The 13,943-nt window shown below is 39.8% G+C and overlaps 1 protein-coding gene across 7 annotated transcripts in view; it reads left to right on the plus strand.

Annotated features, from left to right (window-relative positions):
- The window catches only part of npas2 (neuronal PAS domain protein 2), a 61,546-nt gene that overhangs the window by 13,734 nt on the left and 33,869 nt on the right, over window positions 1–13,943 (plus strand). For 2 of the 7 annotated variants that reach the window (XM_055017066.1, XM_035942468.2), the window contains exon 1: window positions 11,694–12,888. The exons of 2 other annotated variants lie outside the window; for them this stretch is intronic. The gene's annotated coding sequence lies outside the window, so the exon portion shown is untranslated. Of the gene's footprint in view, window positions 1–11,691; window positions 12,889–13,943 lie in introns of those variants that run through there. 3 more of the 7 variants (XM_055017068.1, XM_035942469.2, XM_023297286.3) reach the window with 3 other exon arrangements.

Raw genomic sequence — 13,943 nt, forward strand, 5'->3', positions numbered from 1 at the left:
GTGTGTTTAATATAGCTCATTTACAGGACTCGAGGTTCAGCTTTTATCTTTCTTTCTCAACAGAAGGTTACTTTCAGGAATTGGGTGTGGCTACACTTTGTGTTTCACATATTGTGAAGGCCGGGCCTTCACAATATGTGAGGGCCTGGCCCATGAGTATGTGAGTGTGTGTGACCTAGATGTGATTCAGATCTTTAGTTCAGGGTGTTGGCTCAGTGTGCATTACAACGCTGTTTGTTTTTGGGGAGTCAAACACACAACAAGATCATGGCAGGTCTGACGCTGAAATGAAAGCAGCACTCCCAGACGGATCTTTGTTCCCTCTGACGTTCAGCAAGTCTTCTGAAATCTGTGATGTCAAGAGGCAGAACCTCGTTGCGGCCGGTGTCGCTGAGCTGGAGAGTTCAAAGACCTCTGTGACACTTGAGTTTTATTCTCAGATTGGGCCCAGGAAACATCAGCAGGGATCTTTATTCCTACTGCTACTAACAAATAATGACTTTATTTATAACGGACCTTTAAAAAAAAATGCTGCTTCACAAACAGGACAAAAAAGACAAAAAGGATGCTCAGGAAGAACAGTGCAAACCCTGTAAAAGATTGTCAAAAACAAATTAGCACAAAAACACCAGATAGAATAATAAAATGCCACTCCAAGTAAGGGAAAGAGCAAGTGGAATTAAAAGAAAATAGAGGGTAAACCCATAAGCACAAGGCTAAAAAATTCAGTAATAGTAAATAAGTAAAACAAATATGCAAATAAGTAGATAAGTAAAAAACTTTTTCAAAAAAATCAACAATACAATTAATAAAGTTTAAAAAAAATCAGACAATAAAAATTAATAATAACAATAGTAATAATAATAGAAATAGAAGTATCACATACAAGCAAGCCTAAAAACATGACCTTTCAGAAGTGATTTAATACTATAACTGTGACCTGGAGGTGAGTACAGCACACAGGTTTCCCATTTCTGTGATTTATATCCAGCATCTATTGCAGCATTTTCAACATTTCGTCAATACGCTATGAATCTCATTAGAACACAAACAAATATGTGATACTGTCTGCAGGGGAATTCTGTCCCTCCATCAGCTGGGAGTTCAGAGGACAGGGTCTCTTTCACTGGAGCTGGCGGTGATTTAGGGTTTGCTCAAGGACGCTTCAGCTGAGTGTATGAATCATGAGGTATTATCGCAGCAAAGCATAATTTCTGCACTCACTACGCCACAGTGCTTCCCTTCCCTTGATGTGAGCTGTTATCCTCAGTAAAGTGTGCACACAATTCCACTGATATTGTGGCCACTTAAAGCATCTAAACTAGCCGTATTATATTGTACTTTCATCAGGCGTGAAGTGAAAAAAACTATTCAGTGGGATTATTTTTCTTCAGAGTAGCAATGATCCAGCCTTTTGTCATTAAAAATGTAAATGCAATTAACACTCTTTCTCTGCCTGGCATCCGTTGTGATTATGTGTAAACTCATTTTTTCCCACCATAAAACAGGCCCTCAGGTGGATGAAAGGTTCCATCTGTAGCTGCTTTGGTGCCCATTAGTTCAACTTAAATGTTGATTACCGTGAAATACATGAAACATTAATGTGTAGCTGTCAATGATGGCGACAAATGCTGTATCAGTCTGGGAATGAAAAATATCTACAATTAGCTTTGGGTTCCTGTGAATTTAAAATGAAACAAAAAGGATTTGTGGCCATATAGCGCAATTCAATATTCTGATTTAGTGTTTGTTTACCTGTTTCCTCAAGGAGATCTTTTCATTACGAGCTGCTGAATCGAACGGGAGAGATTTGTGCGCTCTCAGGAGGCTCAGGAAGGTTTGGAAATAAGGAAGGCAGCATTTCATAACAAGGAAAATGAAACAGCAATAGATAGGAATGGAGACATAAGGTCATTTTTTCCATGGACTGCTTGCAAAAGGCTATTCAAGTTCACTTCAGAGTCTGTCTGTAACACAGAGGCTCGGTTTGCGTTGCTCGCGGATGTATTCATAACGACGATGTTATCAGCTCAAAACGTCTCTTTCGGGGGCATTGTGGAAGAATCGCTGCTTGTCCACAGCCGGAAATTTAATCAAAGATGTAACCTACGGTCTGAGCTTGAGACATCGGTGAAAAGAAAGAGCTGCATTGCCCTTTCCACCCATGCCCTAGAACCGTGACCCACATATTTGCTCACACTCTGCCTTAGGTAATTGCATCTTTTTCCTGAGCAGCAGCAGACAATAACAGGCCTGGAATAATTTGGTGATTCATTTGGAATTGTTGAAAGAATATAATTATGAGGAAATTTGAGAGTGGCTCTACCTGGTGAAAGGATGTTTGTTTTATAGGTCTGCTTTCTCATTCAGAGGATGCGACCACCCACAGAGTCTGGGCTGTGTGGTGAATGTGTAATTACAAGGCAGTTTTCGGGTGAACCGCCGAGAAAAAGTAAACACAGAATAAGTGAAAGAGACCTGTTTAAAGTGTACACTTAGACCGAGTGGGGCTGCGCACTGTAATGATAATAACTAATCAGTTATTATAGATCAGCATTCATTTAGTGCATTAAACATCCGCAACCTCCAATCTGTCACGTGTGATTTTACTACTTTGTTTAGATAAAATGTGTAAATGCTTAATAGTTAAAGCCAGCAAATGTTATTTCAGCTGTGTTTCTTGACGAGCTGATTATTCAACAGGTGCTTTAACAGGTGCAGTTATGAAAAACAGGTCAAAAGGCCATGTGTTTTTGTGTTGTTTTCCTGTGCACAGCAGGTGAGGATGTGCTAAACTGTATTGTGACAGGATTGTCCAGTGACAGAGGGTGTAAGGGTTCAGCTGTTGCCCAGGGGAGGATTAGTGGGAAGCTGCTGCTCGGTTGAGACGGACAATGCTTTGTGGGAAAGAACTGCTGAGGAAGGGGCATAATGATTTGTTTCTTGACTGACCGCTGCTTCTTTTTTTTTCCATCGGGTGGTCAGTGGAAGATTTTGGGGTGAGAATGTCCCAGACAGACCCTTCTGTGTTTTTTTTTTTTTTTTCCTCTCCCATAATTTCCTTATTCTGCTGTTGGATAAAGTCTGGAGTTTCAGCCTGTGGTGTTCTATCTATACTGAATTACATGGTGCAAAATGCCCTTGACCCAAACACTGTGTAACTCAGAGTGGACTAAAGAAGAGCTATGTACAAATAAGAGCCCTTATTATAAGAATAGACATTGCAGGAAGAACATCCATTGCGGATGTGATGTCTGTCTGGAAGAAGCAACACAAGCAATGTCAGTTCTTCTGCAAGAAAAAGTCAGAGATAATTATCTAAAATATATTTTCTCTTTAACTGGTAACATTCACGGAAATATTTACATTGTCTGATGTAATATAAGTAAACAGTAAATGATTGTGATGATTGGAGCCCAGTATCACGTAAACGTTTATCTCAGCTATTACAATGTGTACAGAGCGAGTTGAAATGGTTATGAGGAGGAATCAAAGCATACAGCCAGGAAGGTTGCCTGCCACTTTATTAATATTCAACAGGCTAACAAATGGGTTTCTGAGCTATAGATGAATAATCTCCTGAACCTGAAGAAAATGGGAACCAGCAGCTTGATGGACATAGCTGCCTTGGTTGGGGGGAAAGTAGACACCGCACATTGTTACCATGGGAACACAGAGTGAACAGCAGTGCCACAGTCTAATTAATGACAGTTAGTGCTTCAGCCGAGGACCGCGATGACATCACCAATACCAGCACCACAGATGCAGCTTGAGGCAATATGGCTTTATGTCTGAGTGATTATACAAATAATCCACTTTCTCACTGGTGGAAGTGTGAGCAGTCTAGACAAAAGGTGCAGGATGTAAACGACGTAACAATGAGCATTTATGATGTAGTGACGCCTGCTTATGAGTACAAAATGTCATCTCATTATCCAATAGCATGACCTACATAAAAGAGCAGAACTAATCTCCATGTAGGCGGATGGTGAATAATGCAGTAAAATGTGGGGGATCTTTATGAATCTTGGATGTCTCACACTTGTTGGTTGCTGGCAAAGCAACAATTTACTTCAGAATAATTCTATATCATCAGTCTGGTATTGTTTACTTTCTCATCATTGTGTTGGTTCTGTGTTGTGTATGTCGGATGCTTTGGGGGATGAGTTGATGCCACAGATTTATGGAAAGTGTTCATTTAACCCTCCTGTTAGGTTCATTTTTCAGGAACTGTAAAAATGTTCCTGGGTCATGTTTAATTATCCAAAAGTGTCCGAAACCAAAAAATCCCAATAAACATTGTTTGTATCTTATTGTTAACTCCATTACTAATCATTTCAGTTAATATTTAGAGCAGTAGTGTTCTTTACCTCTCACAGATCAAGGTTCAGTGAGGATAATCCACTCGTTTTTCATTAAAAAATGCATATTAAAATGTTTTTTAAATGTACATCGGAAAGACCTACATATAAAATGCAATGGTTTTACATGACATTGATTTATAAAAAAATTTTATTTCACATTTTGAATTTTTTTCTTTTCATGAAGTTGATAAATTAATGCAGGACACCTCTTTTGCTCAGGGTGCAAAAATGTGAAATGAACCATTTTCATTTTTATATGTTGATTACGTTTGTTAAGCCAAACAGAAGAAATGTCATTCTGAAAAAAATACTTTAAACAATTTTTTATTTTTTTTAGATTTTTTTTTTTTTTTAAACTTTAAAATGGGTCAATTTGACCCACGACATAACAGGAGGGTTAATGGAAAGTCTGTCATTAGTTGACTTATTAGTTGTATTATTGTGCAGCAAGTGTCAGCTTGTTCTGCATTCATTTGTCATTAAATGTCAGTAAGGTGCAACATTTTTATGTAAGAGTCCACAGCCATTGAAAAAGAAGCTGCACGTTGGCTCTGCTGTGCTCTGACCTAATACTTCACAATGACGCGTTAAACACTATTAATGTTCACCTTGGCAACCATCATAGTTTATCGTGTTAGCATGCTACCACTTAGTGCTGTTGTGACAAATTGAAACTTTGACCTGATGATTGTCCATTTAAGTAATTTTTAGCTCATTTTACAATGCATATATAACTATTACAATTTATTGAGCATCGACAACATTTTCAGGTTTATTTTAGAACATGCTTTCATGCTTCTGTGTTCAAAAGAGGACGTTATTTGCTCTTATATTACATTGCTTTGGCACCTCTTCTAACACTGTCTGAAGTTACATCAGTTTTAGCTCTCGTTTCCTTAAGACCCCCTCCTAAAAAACTCAGTGCGCTCTGATTGGTCAGCTGGTCAATTGAGGGGAAGTTGGTTACACATTGTAACAATAGACTGTATATAAAAGATTTAGATTTTCAGGGTCTGAAAAGTGAAGACAATTCAGAAGTGACTTAGCCTGCATTCTTTCTAGCAGCCAGCAGGGGGCAATTCTTGCGGTTGCAAAGTGAAGTTGGATTGCATTAAAGTCAATGAGAAAATGACCCTACTTCTCACTTGATTTGTTTCCTTAGTAAACATTTTTCTAGTGAGTTTTTGGTTCCAGTCACTTGTTTAAAGTCTCCTGCAGATAGTGATTTTGTAAATTATGGTCTCATTTGATGGTGATAAATAGTTTAGGGTGTGGCTATTCTCTACCATTTGGACGTGCGTAGTATTCTCGAGTCTGATCCACCCTTCGCTCGTCATGTTTGGTTTCAAAAGAACAAGATGGCAATGGCCAAATGTCAAACACAAGGCTTGAAGACAAAAGTAAATAAACCAGTGGGTGATGTCAAAGTCACTGCGTCAATCTTTTATATTCACTCAGTGACTATAACTGTGAGTATAAACAGCGAGACGTAGTCCTGCAGATTAGATAATGGTGAACTGTGAGGAAGTAGCTCATTTTCTGTTTGACGCTGTGCCAAACTAGCCACCAGCAGGCGTTATGCAAATATAACGTAGATAAACAAGGCAAAAGCCTGTACCTACTAATGATGCATGTCTGTTATGTAAAGAGCAGTGTTTTCCATGGTAGAGAATTACTCCCTTTAGTGTGTGATTTGAGCTTTTAAAGTTTACAGACCGTCTACATGCACAACTTTTTCCTTTAACTAACTAAAGGAAAACGAAAACCCTAAAAGCATAATAGGGGCTCGTTAAGATGCTTGTCTGGGAATCGGGACCAAATGTAAACCAAAGTGGTGTACAGTCAAACTGACCCAACACTTTTATCTTTAAACTACCCCATTGAACATGTGGGCTGATCACACCACAAGTGGCTGCAGTAGAATGGAGCGTTCCAGTCTTGCTAAATAACAGTCTTCAGATTTGCTCTATTGGCCCAACGAAAATGATTTGTCAGGTACAGACACCGGGCCACATTTGAGGGTCTTTGTCCTGTAAAACGTTCAGGTGGGAACTTCAGAACTCATCAGGCCATTCAAGAACTTCAATGTCCGCTGTGGCATTCCAAGTATTTTGCACGTGCTCTTGGAGCTTAAAGAAATTGACATTGATAAGGAATGCAGAACTATTAATAGACAAAGCAAACATGTTACTTTGTAGAATCCAATGAAAGCGGATGACTGCTAGAAAGTAGCACTCTAGTCAGAAAAAAGCTGCAATCAATATCTTCAGATAATTTGCCAATGTTGTACCTGTAGTACTCTTTGGAGTACAGCAATCTCAGACTAGACAGATGAGTAAATATGAGTGTGCTCTGTGCAGTTTATTGACGTCATGTTGCATGATTTGTTCGTACTGAAGGTCACAGTTTTTAGACATTTATCACTCATCCTCTCATGAAGCTTCCATGGTTCTCTGTGGTCTCTTTTTAGGCCGCTTTTTTTCTTTTTTCTTAATTGAGCGCTTGCACTCCTGCATGACGTTTTCATGACATCTATGTCCTTTCTTTTTTTTTTATTTTTGGTTGCCGTGTCTGTTCCTATCAAATGTACTGCATAAGAAAACTGTATCATTACTACATTTCAAGCCGTTTAAGTACTTTCATATCTACTTGTGGTTTTCAAGGTCTGATAGCAACACAAGCAGAGTGAAATCTTGATATCTGAATTTTTCATGCGTCTTTACATTTGTTAAGCTGTGTTCAAAAGACTGTTTATTTTTAATCTAGCTTTTCCGCTGAGTTTTATGGGTTTGTTTTTCTACTGTGTCCTTTTTTATGGGGCTTATGGTTATTGCAAAGGAACGTACTTTAGTGTTGGAGTAATTTTGTGATTGTGACTAAAGCATCAAAAAAAAAATAAACCAAAACACCAGGATCTATAATAATTTAACCGTAATGTATTTTAATGTCATCATTTGTGTATGTTAGCTGTAATTAACTGCACTAAGAAAAAACTGTTTCCATTCAAATCAGACTGCTTTTGGTAGGTTTATAGCCTTTGTCTATTCACTATGACGGTGGCATCATTCCAGGTGATGCCAGGTGAATACTTTTGTCTTCTGTCTGGTTTACTCTGGCAGACAATGCAATCTGCAGTGTCTTTGTCTGAGTTTATTCACCACAACCATATAATTTCTATTGTTAGTTTTTTTTAGCCTGCAGTTGCGTCTTTAACAATAGCTTCTTCAGGGCACATTAACAATATATCACGCCTGTCGCACTTTCTTCTATTATTGTTGTTTATTCGTACCAGTAAGTAGTCACTCAACTCTGTTCTCTTAGCTGGCTGCAAAGTGCCAAAGTGCAAGCAGCCTGATGAGTTGCACTGTCTGTACAGTGACCTGATCAGCTGCATTTCAACAGCAACCATAAGTTGCTATAGTTACTGAAGAATAGTGCAGTTTAGCTTTGCTCAACACGGTGTTGTCATCTACCTGACTTTCAAATGTTTCAGACATGAGAGAAACTAGAACAACCAGTGTGATCACGCTGTGGGAGCTCGTCACAGAAAGGGCCAGCGGTGGATGAATGGGAATTGAATGTGGCCACTGCAGTGGGGGGCCTCAGCGGTGCCTTGTGGGTTTGCTGTCTTTGGTCTGGCTGAACTATAACAGGCTTGAAAATTTCAACCAATGTAGAGCAATGGAACAAAGATTCTGTCTCTGATTTGATGTACTGTTATTTTGTCCATAATATCCAAACTAATTCCTAGTTAACTTTTACTTCCTTATAAGAAGCATATTTTGGTTCTTTGCAGGGTTTTTCCTGGCTCAGAATGGGCCTTTGAGAGGGTGATTACGCACAACAGAAAGCATGATCAGTCCTCGTACAGTAAAGGCAATGAGTTTGTGTGTCTTAGTTGACAGAAATCTTTTCATTTTCTTGTTATTTTTGACAATATGATAAGTCAAAATGTCGGTAAGTGTTGGGGAAATGATCCCACAATGAAGAAGACGGGGTAAAAAAATGGATTTGCTATCTTAATTCTCAATTTGTGGCCGGCCAACACATCTTTGGGGTGCAACAAAAGTTCCACTATGCATGAAAAAACAGTGTTCAGCACTAGTTGATCAGCAATTACTTTCTATATAAAGGTGATGGGAAAAGTTAGTGTGACAGACTAACTGTGTGAAAGTTTTAAACTCTGTACATGTTATGTGAGGAGTGGTGAGACAGTGGAAATTTGCTATTCAAGTTAGTTAGCTCCGATAAACAGCAAGGTAAATGCTATAACCTTGGTACAGGTGGGGCTTTCACAAATAGTCGGTTGCATACAAAGATCGCTCCCTTGGTGGAGCTGGTATAAGTCACTAAAAGACCGGACAGACTGGCTGTGACTTTCTGGTTTCGTGTGTCAAAAGCTGGTGAAACTGGCATCGTACTGGTACCACATCATAAGCCAGATCACTCATCAAAATCTGGATTATTACAACAGCTGCAGTCTGAATCAGCTGTGGGGAAAATGTGACTCATTACATTAAGAGGGGTCATTGAGACAAGTGGTCTGCAGATCCAGCTCGGCCTCAGCCATGTGTCTCAAGTTCACGGACATCTGGAGAGAAATTCTGATCATCGCTTAATGAGGACCGGCAGAGCTAGACACAGCCATTTGGTTGGCTTTGACTAGAAACCACGTGTTCACTGACAGTGTTTTTTTTTTTATGTCTGGGCTGAAACAAATTTTCTTTTGTCAGTTCAGCTATCTGAATGATAAAAATCAGTCTGTAAAAGTAATCTTGGGAAAAGCTGTTACACATATTCCTTGTAGCCCCAAAGCACAGAACATAAAAGAGTATTTTTGTCCACATCCAGCTTAGATTGTCCTGCACACACCTATTGAATATTTCATTATGCTGCATCTTACTAAAGTCATGGAGGTTTTATTGCACCTCCTTGAAGGGAACAGAAATAATTCAATCTCTGGAAGGATTTGCTGAAACTGTGCAAAATGTGAGTTGATACTTGCAGACGAACACTCTCCATTATGAGCAGCTCCATTTGTCTAATTGGGAACATGCACTTAAGGCTTTCTGATGTGACAGACAAGCTTATCAAAGCAGTTGATTCTCATGTGCTCTGGACTGTTCACTCACATGGCCTTCATCACAAGACCACCTATCATTGGCGAAAAACGTATATGAACCACATCATCCTGTAATAAAAAGAAAGGAGGATGTGAAATGAAAACACCAATGTAAGAGCTGTAAAACTGTCACATAACATGAAGTAATAAGGCTTTGTGTAAATATCAAAGACTACGGAAGATGTGCTGACATCTTGTCAGAAGTCTTTCAGACATAGCACAATACACCAGAGGGAAAGATTCTTCAGCTGTGATTATTATTTTCAGATGACTTCATAGGAGAGAAAAAGAACACCTGACGGTTGTCACGCTGCCATGTTCGTATTAATGTTTAACTCAAAGCACTGCAGACATTAGAAGGGAGAGAGTTAAAGAAACCTGACTAGAAATCTATGAGAGAATTTTGTAACGTCTGAGGTAGCTCTTGGATAATGCATGACCCACCCTTTACCCCAAACAGCCACACGTCAGTTTTGTAACAGTCTGACTTGAAAACATCAATCGTGTTGGTGCGCTGACACGAATGCAGTGTCATGATATCGTGTGCATGTGCAGTAGAAGTACAACCAAGCAGCAACCTCTGGACCTGGAAAATGAAACTGTAGTTCCCTGAATAGCCACTTGAGGCTGGTTCCAAAAGTGCATCATTTCCTATAGACTTCAGTTTTAAAATGCCCAACTTTAAAGGAGAAATAAACATGCTGGTAGCCTGGTACAAAAACTTTTTTGGTCTGTAAGGCTAATTTTCCTGTTTGTGACGGCTGTACGGGATGCAAATTTTTACATCACTTACCTGTTTACATTGTACGGGAGGCTTAAAATCGCACATAATTAACTGCTTTGAGCTAAGACAGTCCGTGACCCCGAGAAGTTTGCATGGCTCGTCTCAGCTCCATTCATTCTAAATCTCTTTGAGGCATTGAGCTTTAAAAAAGGGTCATCTATCTTTATTCATTGTCCCTGTGGGGAAAATGCTTTTTAAATATTATTTTGGGGCAAAATACTAAACTTTTAAATACATTTTTAAAAACAGATTTGACTGGTGATTCTATACATAGAGTTTTTATGCCCTAGTGTCCATTTAAATTGCACTTATGGCCCCTAGTCTTGTTAGCCTGAAAGTGTCTGGGGGCATTAACATGATAGCTGTGAGAATGTGGGTGTGTGTGTGTGTGTGTGTGTGTGTGTGTGTGTGTGTGTGTGTGTGTGTGTGTGTGTGTGTGTGTGTGTGTGTGTGTGTGTGTGTGTGTGTGGTGGGACTTGCCAATAAAAATTTAAGTTAAATCTTAGGCCAGTGTAATAATTTCCACATCTACGAGTATGTGATCTGGTCTGCTAGGGTCTGTGTGGTGTAAATTTCCCCCAGTCTGCAGACATGTGCATGCAACCCTACGTTTTGCTGTGCTACCAGGGTAGTAGTGCACATGCTTGGCAGTTCTTTAGTTCATACCTGCAGCTCCATGCCGATCTACTGTGCATGTATTGACCAGTCTTCCCAGCGCACTCGACTAGAAAGTAGTGTAATAAGTGTTTGTGGTGCACGTCTGCAAGGGAGTTTAATTAAGGCTTTACAGAGATGGTAGCATTTGTGTAGACTCATAGTCTTCATTCACTGTAAACTGCTTACTAAAAGGGGAAAATGGGCAAAGAAATAAAAATAGAAATTTATTTAATAGCTGGCTGACACAAATCAGCAGTTATTTTCTAATGAAAAATGCAATAATAACCCTTTCAAATTTAATATTACCATGCTTTAATGTAATTAAAATGTGTTTTTTTTCTCAATTTTCTATTTTCAGTAAGATGTTACAGCTTTGAAATTTCCCATGAGTGTGAAAACACCCCTATTTTTTCCTTACTATATGTAGAAAATCATGAAACTGTGAAAAGATTCAGGAGCACTGTTGCCGATTGTTATGATTTTGTTCCTTGATCATTAAAATACAGGATCTCTTTGAGGTTCATTGTAAAACTAATAATAATAATTAAAATAAAACAGTTAGCATCCACCATGTGACTACTGAAAATCAATTATCATCACCAAATGAGGGATATAATCACCAGCAGCAGTGTGATCCTGTTGTTGACCGCACTGCAGCTGTGTTCATCAAATTCAGGATGGATGATCTAGTTGTTGACATATTGATAGGCTGAGGTGACGCTGCACAATTGGATCAGCGGCGGACTGACTTAACACGCCGACGGTTATGACAATCAGGCAATGATTGTGTTGTTTTAAAGTCTAAAGTTTCACATTTGTCTTATCTCAAAGTCACTCCTTAAAGTAAACAGATCTTCTTGGATGTGTTCTCCTTCAGCTGAGGATCTAGGCAATTATTTGCAGCCTTTTGTGCAATCACTGGACAGGAGCAAAAATATTTGGAGCTGGTCCATTATGAGCCCTTGAAATTAGTCATGCAGGCTGCTGACCCACATTTGGGACAAGGAAGTTGTAAAAAAAAAAAAAAAGAAAAAGAAAAAACAGAGGAAGTGCGTGGGGAAGTACTTAAGGGGAGAGAACAAAAGTCTGTAGCTTCTTGTTTTTTGTTTTTTTTTTGCTCCTGATTTAAAGTGCCATTCTCCTGTATGGACTCAGGGACTGTTTCAAATAAATGGTTAGTAAAATGATAAACAGGGTCAGACAGGCTAATCTGCAGGCAGGGAGGAGGCACCATTTACCCTTTACATGTGATGTGCCTTAATGCACCAGTAGAACCTGTAAGGGCGATCATTTGTCATCATGTCAGCTCCAGTTTTCAGAGTTTTTGCGCCGGTTTCTTTCAAATATGTAGCTTAATAGAATAAATAATAAAAAAAATGTCGGTGCGCTCCCGTGGCCAAGTGGCTCCACTTCAGACTGTACCATCCCAAGAGTCCAACTGTATCGCAACATACATACACTTCCTGCTCTAATGACATTTAGTGGGGTGCTCTTATGCATTAAGCACGTGTTAAAGATTACAATCTGCCCCCTCCTGCCGGCCACCGCAGGTTTCTTTCGGTCGCAGCCGCCTGCTTATGCTGCTACCGCCGCTTGCTGCCGTCGTTAGCCGAGTATTGAGCTACCAGCTGACCTACTTTCTCTGCTCTCGGTCCTGTTTACAAGCCCCTGCCAGCGGAGGATGTGGAGTACAGTGCCTGGAAAATAGACGGACACGGCGTAGGGAAAGGGCACGAGTGGGAAATTTGCGGTGGAAATTCGGTGCGTCAAAGGCGCGGACGGGAGCTCACCGGAGATTAATAAACGGCGCGTTATTAATTTAGGCGCTGTTATGCAATTTGACGCTTTCGGTGCTCTCGCCTGCTGGTCGGCTGCTATGCCGTGAAAAGAAAAAAGAGGAAAAAAAATGTTTAAAGTTAAGTGTGGACCTTCGTTCTTCCTGCCGGAGAATCGATTTCAAGGTACGTGAGGTTTTTAAAAGCTTTTCGATCGCTCCAAACGGGGGAGCGCACAAACAAATAATGTCACACGGATCCTATTTAGATCATCAAAGTTCAGCAGCGGGGCCTCGAAGTGGTCGTAATATTACACCTAGTTAATCATTTTCCTAAAGATTTATTCTGTTCCGTGTGTCCGCAGCGCTCTTGAACGCTGCTTACATGTTTTCAGCTGTGCGCCCTGGTTACAAGGGTGAAATAACCTATTTTTCCGTCCTCCCCGTTGTGTCACCACTGATGACATTCATGACATAAAAACACTAACAGGATTTTCGTCATTGGCTTCTCTAAGATATTAAAATGTCACTGGGGAAAAAAGGGGGAATGCTTAAATAATTTCTCAGGTCAGGCTGATGTTACCCAACCTGACTGCTTTAAGTCTGCCGGAGTTCACATTTCTCCGAATTACGCACAGTTTTCTTCTTGTTTCGCAGCTGACGAGGGTTTTGTAAGAGGTTCTGCCACTGGTTGACCCTGTAATGAAGTGTGGCACCACTGCTTGTTTACCCTGCGCATATACTGGGAACTTAAAGGGTCACTGAGTGCACAAATCGTCCTTCCCACTGGCATTCATTTGTTGGTGTGGAGCCAATAGACGTGCTTCCTCATTTCTTCTCATGTTTTGTGAGGCGCCTTACCCACACCTGACAGTAAACACTTAGAAACCAGTTTCATTACATTTTACAAACATTTTGAATTCTTATGTTCCTATATATCCACCCTGTGTGTACATAGTACAATGTACAGCTCTGTTTTCTTTACACAATCTACGCAACCCACCTTCAACATTGATATTTGAGTAAATTTTATCACAATGGTTCAATAAAATACATACTAAATGACCCAAAATACATTTGGAGTCACCATTATGTCATCAAATGATGATCCAAATTTATTTATAATGAGAAGCCAGCCGTGTTTTTGCCTAACGCTGACAGATATAGTGAAAGAGTCATGGCTAACCGGCTTGGATCCAGCAAAGCAGCATCTATTGTAAAAATTAGAGGAAAAACAATGTG

The sequence above is a fragment of the Amphiprion ocellaris genome, chromosome 14 (assembly GCF_022539595.1).
Source record: "Amphiprion ocellaris isolate individual 3 ecotype Okinawa chromosome 14, ASM2253959v1, whole genome shotgun sequence".
Lineage (NCBI taxonomy): Eukaryota > Metazoa > Chordata > Actinopteri > Pomacentridae > Amphiprion > Amphiprion ocellaris.